The sequence below is a fragment of the Acanthochromis polyacanthus genome, chromosome 19, assembly GCF_021347895.1.
Source record: "Acanthochromis polyacanthus isolate Apoly-LR-REF ecotype Palm Island chromosome 19, KAUST_Apoly_ChrSc, whole genome shotgun sequence".
NCBI lineage: Eukaryota > Metazoa > Chordata > Actinopteri > Pomacentridae > Acanthochromis > Acanthochromis polyacanthus.
Window position 1 is genome coordinate 23,261,402 of NC_067131.1, and position 7,229 is coordinate 23,268,630.

Below are 7,229 nucleotides of genomic sequence, written 5' to 3' on the forward strand. Positions count from 1 at the left end.
GATGAGATAACCAGAAAAAATATTAAGCTTCCTACAGCAGGTGCAATAAATGCAGTCCCCACGTCAGGCTTCCCATGATTCTCAATGTCCCTTTTGGTAACATTTATCCTTGAATTTGGCATGACATGTATGAAACTGGGGATAATTCCGTCTTCTTGTTATTGTCAGGCTAATGACCAAAACCACAAGTGTGTCCATGTCTGTGTTTTCAGCCCCAAGCTCACTGGTTCCTTCCAAAGACCGAAATCAGAATGGGTCTCAAATGTTACATTCAGATTCGTTTTTTTAAAGGGTTTTATTTTCCTGAAAAATATGATCGCTGATGTTTTTACCAAACATCCCTCAAAAGGACAATGCTGTTTATTTGTTGGGAATGCTTGTTTGCATTTGTATCACGCCCTAAAGGATAGGACTAGTGATACTCCACATTTTTCTTCTGATAGTCAAATTGCATTGAAGTCCTAAACCAACACCGAGTGCATGTCTCTAAGAGTTTAAGTATTTCAGTGTTGCTCCATTGTTACTCAAAACCAGATGTGAGCCATTGATCTTGATATATATAACATAATGAAGCATTGTATGCTACATACCATAGTATTTCTGAGCGGAAAGGCTTTTAAAAAGCCTGTTGATAGTCTAAGGACACCTTATCAATCACGGAAAATATCCAGGTGTCAGGTGGATAATGTCCCAGTTGTCAGTAAAAGTTTATTTTTGAACTCTTTTGGGGTATTTTTTAACAAATTGACAAAACCGGTAGGTTGTTGTTGTCTTTCAAAGCAACCCATGCATGGATTACAATATATAATTCATGAGTGTCTTCTGAATTGCCACCTTGAATTTGACTGAAGTAGAACTGTTATCATTTACCTGTCCCTGACGAATGCAGGCACAGTGTTCACTCTCTATTTAACTCTGGTTTTGTCTCAGCCAACTCCCATGGAAAGTATAACTTTAGCTAATTCTATAGCAGAGGGTTGTACTGCAAAGCAAACCTGTGAATTTAGTTTCATAGTTCTTCTGTTGTGGGCTGCACAGAGTAGTGGTTAGCACTGTGGCCTTGCAGCGAGAGGCCAAGATCCCTGGTTCAAGTCCTGGCCTGGGCCTGGGATCTTTCTGCATGGAGTTTGCATGTTCTCCCTGTGCATGCGTGGGTTTTCTCCGGGCACTCCGGCTTCCTCCCACAGTCCAAAAATATGCTGAGGTTAATTGATGACTCTAAATTGTCCGTAGGTGTGAATGTGAGTGTGATTGTTATGTTGCCCTGCGACAGACTGACGACCTGTCCAGGGTGTCCCCTGCGTTCGCCCGAGTCAGCTGGGATAGGCACCAGCACCCCCCGCGACCCTAGTGAGGATAAAGCGGTGTATAGAGAATGGATGGATCTTCTGTTGTGTCAATGCTGATAAAAGTGGTGACTTTGAACCACTACAGCAAGACTAGCCTGAGCCTGAGAACCAAAACAATCTGAGAAGGTTCTTCCTCGACAAACTTCCTGGTTGAAGTTGGGGAATGAATGTGGCCATTGTTAGAGGAAACCAATACTGAAGATGTCAATAATCAGGGAAATATTAATCTAGGTTTGTTTGCAAGGCTCCCTCTAGTTCACACTGTTTCTTCCTTCTCTGCTAATGATTAGCAGCCTTTGAATGTGGGCTTTTGAGGTTCTCCGACAGCGAGACTCAACGTCAAGTCCTGAGCTCTGAGGAAATAGATAATATCCCTGAGGACGGGCAAAATGTAGCACACACACAAAGACAGAATTACATCAGTGAGGCTGTAAGATTGTGTTCAGGGAAATATCTTTAAAGTTCAGGTAGAGATGTTGAATTACTTCATCTTTCAAGTGATTTTTCATTTTAAAATATCTTTTTATTTAGAGGACTTCAATCCTTCCTTAAAGGAGTTGTAAACCACACTCACTTTGATCGGTGGTAAAATATGAGAAACACAAGGGGTCAATTGGCATTGAGGTGGTAACTAAGTCCCAAATCCTGGGCCAGAGTCTAAGACTTGACCATGTTCAAATGTCCAAGAAGGTTTCTTAAAAGATCTTCAAAAAATTACAAGGAGAAGTCAGCACTTGAGGGCATCAAGATTTATTACAGACAGAAAATCCAGGAGTAGTTCTTAGTAGTGACTAACATCCCCAAGACAAACCAGAAATACTAAGCTGTGCATCATCTTTTATGCTGTCAGAGTTGGTCATTTTTCCACACCTACACACGTGGACAAAATTGTTGGTACCCCTCAGTTAAAGAAGGAAAAACCCACAATTCTCACTGAAATCACTTGAAACTCACAAAAGTAACAATAAATAAAAATTTATTGAAAATTAAATAATCAAAATCAGCCATCACTTTTGAATTGTTGATTAACATAATTATTGAAAAAAACAAACTAATGAAATAGGGCTGGACAAAAATGATGGTACCCATAACTTAATATTTTGTTGCACAACCTTTTGAGGCAATCACTGCAATTAAACGATTTCTGTATTTGTCAATGAGCGTTCTGCAGCTGTCAACAGGTATTTTGGCCCACTCCTCATGAGCAAACAGCTCCAGTTGTCTCAGGTTTGATGGGTGTCTTCTCCAAATGGCATGTTTCAGCTCCTTCCACATATGTTCAATGGGATTCAGATCTGGGCTCATAGAAGGCCACTTTAGAATAGTCCAACGCTTTTCTCTCAGCCATTCTTGGGTGTTTTTGGCTGTGTGTTTTGGATCGTTGTCCTATTGGAAGACCCATGACCTGCGACTGAGACCACGCTTTCTGACACTAGGCAGCACATTTCTCTCCAGAATGCCTTGATAGTCTTCAGATTTCATCGTACCTTGCACACTTTCAAGACACCCTGTGCCAGATGCAGCAAAGCAGCCCCAAAACATTACTGAGCCTCCTCCATGTTTCACCGCAGGGACAGTGTTCTTTTCTTCGTATGCTTGGTTTTTGAGTCTATGAACATAGAGTTGATGTGCCTTACCAAAAAGCTCCAGTTTGGTCTCATCTGTCCAAAGGACATTCTCCCAGAAGCTTTGTGGCTTGTCAACATGCATTTTTGCAAATTCCAGTCTCGCTTTTTTATGAGTTTTTTTCAGCAGTGGTGTCCTCCTTGGTCGTCTCCCATGAAGTCCACTTTGGCTCAAACAACGACGAATGGTGCGATCTGACACTGATGTACCTTGGCCTTGGAGTTCACCTTTAATTTCTTTGGAGGTTGCTCTGGGCTCTTTGGATACAATTCCAACGATCCGTCTCTTCAATTTGTCATCAATTTTCCTCTTGCGGCCACGTCCAGGGAGGTTGGCTACTGTCCCGTGGGTCTTGAACTTCTGAATAATATGAGCCACTGTTGTCACAGGAACTTCAAGCTGTTTAGAGATGGTCTTATAGCCTTTACCTTTAAGATGTTTGTCTATCATTTTTTTTCGGATGTCCTGGGACAATTCTCTCCTTCGCTTTCTGTTGTCCATGTTCAGTGTGGTACACACCTTTTCACCAAACAGCAGGGTGACTACTTGTCTCCCTTTAAATAGGCAGACTGACTGATTATGAGTTTGGAAACACCTGTGATGTCAATTAAATGACACACCTGAGTTAATCATGTCACTCTGGTCAAATAGTTTTCAATCTTTTATAGAGGTACCATCATTTTTGTCCAGGCCTGTTTCATTAATTTGTTTTTTTAAATAATTATGTTAATCAACAATTCAAAAGTAATGGCTGTTTTTGATTATTTAATTTTCAATAAATTTTTATTTATTGTTACTTTTGTGAGTTTCAAGTGATTTCAGTGAGAATTGTGGGTTTTTCCTTCTTTAACTGAGGGGTACCAACAATTTTGTCCACGTGTGTACGTATAGGGCACATTATTGGAGTGATAGTTTTATACCATTATACTTTTCTAAATCTATTCAGATCTTAACATCAGGTTATCATATTTCACTATTAGATCACACCCTACAGAGGACATGCACATTAGGTTATCATTAGGTCATGTTTTACAGAGAACATGTTCAGACTTTGCTTCTGGCCCTCTTCAATTTTTTCCTCTATCATTTTGAGACCTATTTGATGCATATTGTACCTTTATGTATTGTTTTGTTTCAGATACACCTCTTTTAAAAGTTATACTGCCTTAACTTCACACCATTATGTTTTGACTAGATAATTTTCTAAAAAGCATGCGATTTGTCTTCACACCAAAAATACATGTTTTACTTTATGATCTCCCAGCTGTGTGTGTGTCCTCCACAGATAGACACACACAATGCTATCAAAACATCAGTCATGACTAGAATATTCATCACAATGTATTTCAGATGCATGTTTCAACTCTCTTCTTCAGTCTAATAGCATTTGCCATAATTATATCATCTTTTACTTTTAGCACATCGTACCCAAAAATATTACACTACAGCAGAAAGTTACCTGTACTTTACTTGAGTATTTCCATTTTCTTTACGATATACTTGTACTGAATTAAACATCTGGTCCAGCAGCCATGGATGCCGCAAGTTTGGGCAATAAATGCATGACACATTCCAGGTTATAAAAAAAAGTCAGAGCTGATCAGGAAGTGGCGAGGAGCCTGAAATGTAAGAATGTCTGAAACTGAACTCATCTGTTTAGCAGTGAAAGCATTAATTTTGAAACTATACACTCAAGATTCTTACAGAGAATTTATGAATAGTTAAAAATGCATTTACAAGCAGAGTATATTCAAAATTTGAAAATCATGTCAGAGAGATGTCTGCTTGGAAAGCGCTGGTGTGTCGTCTTCAGTGTGTCTGTCGGAAGCACCTCAGAGTATCTGACAACATATTCCATTCTGGGGGGGAAAGGCAAGTTTAAATGAACCTGGAAGAACTACAAGACCAACTCATACAATTAGGGCTTTCAACCAAAAAAGAACCAGTTTGGTTGTAAACAAGTCTTGAAAGTAGGTTGTTTAAGCCTAAAAGTAGAGTATGTCATTTGGATCTGAACAGTAATTAAATGTCATTGGTGTTATGAGTTGGCGTTTATGAAATCCATGAAAGCAAAGTTTTAGCAAAATTTTAAAGGTTCTATTAAAAAGCAAAACGTATAGGGACCTTTATAAAAATTTGGCTGAAGTTGCTTCCAACCAGACATGAGTTTGAAACTGATGCTGCATTTGGAATGCATCACTACAGGACATTTGTGTTTGTAGGTAATGAGTGAAAAGTTAGTGCAGAAGTAATTACCAAATTGGTCCTTTGTTGGTTGAAAGACTCTAAATGCTTCCTGTGATATTTGACTTACGCTCTGCAACCTCCGGAATCTTTGTTGAAGCCACCAGGCTTTTGGGTCCACACACCATCTTTTAGTCCCTTTAGTGAAGCTGCAGGATCGAGAAGACAGGTATTAGTGTAAACTGTGTAGTAAAACATGAGGCTAGGATCAGGGTTTGTTCCCTTTCATTCTATCCAAAGCTAAGCTAATCATCTCCAGGCTCGAGATTCATATCTGCAGCACAGAACACTTCCCAAAACCGTGAAGCAAAGGTTTCTCACAGGACAGTTCTTACTTACATAAATGCGTGAACTCTGCAATGACGAAATCTGGTTTCCTTCTGTTCAAAGCACTCATTGACAGGTTCATTAATTGTACCATTTCCAACTTCGGTACAGCAGGAGACCTTGACATGTCCTAAACTTCGCGGCCGAGGTATGAAACACTGAGGACACCCTACAATGAAAACAACAACAGAATATGATTAGGTCTACATGAAGAAAATAATCATGTGTGTTTTATAAGTAAAAATATGCAATATGCTGCTAGAGTTCTGATGAAATATCAACATTTATTCAATGTCGTCTTGCTGTCTGGGGTGAGGCTCCCTGGTTCCCCCGCTCCCAGTCTCTACACCAAGCTAAGCTAACAAACTGCTAGCAGTAGCACCCTGACTTTCCAGACAGGACGAATATTCTTACTTAACCCAACAGAGCCACTAAGGGCCTAAATGATTCCTGTTGATCAATCATTTAAAGCTCTGAAAGCGTAAGCAGGACAGTGCAATGAGCAACATGCAGTTAGGAGAAACTGTAGGAATGAAAAAATGATGAAGTTGAGCACAAATTGTTCCAAGTTGATTCATAAATGACTGCAATATTTTGATTTCCCTTCTATGAATTTCACTAAAGCACAAGAAAATTCTATTTTTATTTAGTTCCTTCGCACCTATACAGTATGTTTATTGCGGAAACACCCATATCCTTGCAAAAGTACAGTTGCCCTGCTAACCTGCAGAAGAACAAATATCCTGGAGCAGCATCTGTTCCTAATTCATCCCAAAGACGATGTCATAACTTCCTCAATGGGCACTCCCATTAAGTTAAGAATTACAAAACTTTCACTATCAATGTTTTATGAAATTCTCCTGCACACAAATTAATTTTTGACAGAGCAGACCCCATTTCTTTCATATCTTCTCACCCTTCAACGACTCTAGCCTTTGCACTCACCTTGTGAAAAGAGTAATAGCAGGATGACAAAACACATGAGTCCAAAACTGGATAAAGGCATCCTCAGTCTCAGTGTAAGAGTGTCTCTGTACAGTAGAGAGTGGTAAATGCTATTCTGGACATGCATTTATCTAACACTGTCAGTGAAGTGAGGAGGGATTTTCCTAAAGACAAACCCCCTGGTATGAATTAGAGCAGTAGGAGGGAACACACCCAAATTCCAAAGAAAAGGGAACACAGCTGTTATTTTGAGCGGTTACTCAGTGTTTTTATCAATATGTTTTGCTCCATATACAGACAAAAATATAAATGTAGGCATTTGGAATATAAGCAGTGTTGTATTTATTGTGATAATTCTGTGATGTGTTGAAGTCACAGAATATATCACATTTAAGACCCAAATATAGAAGCTGAAAGGTAAGCATTAGTGTGAAAATGCATCCATTAACCACAGCTTACCATGTTCAGCTTCAGATTGAAATACTATTTACTAAAATTGCATATATTATTTTTCAGTCACTTGTTTGAATTTATCCTCACAACATTCTCAAAGAACATTCCTACAACATTCCCTGCAGGTTATTTAAGGAAACCTTCAGAGAACCTGTAGTTTATTTTGTGACACTTTCAGAGGACTTTTAGGAAATGGAGAAAAGTATTTTTGGATGAGGTTCAGGAGCAGGACCACACCTCAATCACTCCCCTTCCTGTTATACATCTATACAAACCACTCTGCCC

General features: G+C 39.3%; 1 long non-coding RNA gene across 1 annotated transcript; it reads right to left on the reverse strand.

Moving 5' to 3' along the window:
• Window positions 1-4,018: 4,018 nt before the first annotated feature.
• Window positions 4,019-6,647, reverse strand: LOC110958425 (uncharacterized). The gene is made up of 4 exons (XR_002596177.2): window positions 6,492-6,647; window positions 5,559-5,715; window positions 5,290-5,368; window positions 4,019-4,834 (listed from the first exon to the last, which is right to left on the reverse strand). It is a non-coding gene; the product is annotated as an uncharacterized LOC110958425 (long non-coding RNA).
• Window positions 6,648-7,229: the final 582 nt, after the last annotated feature.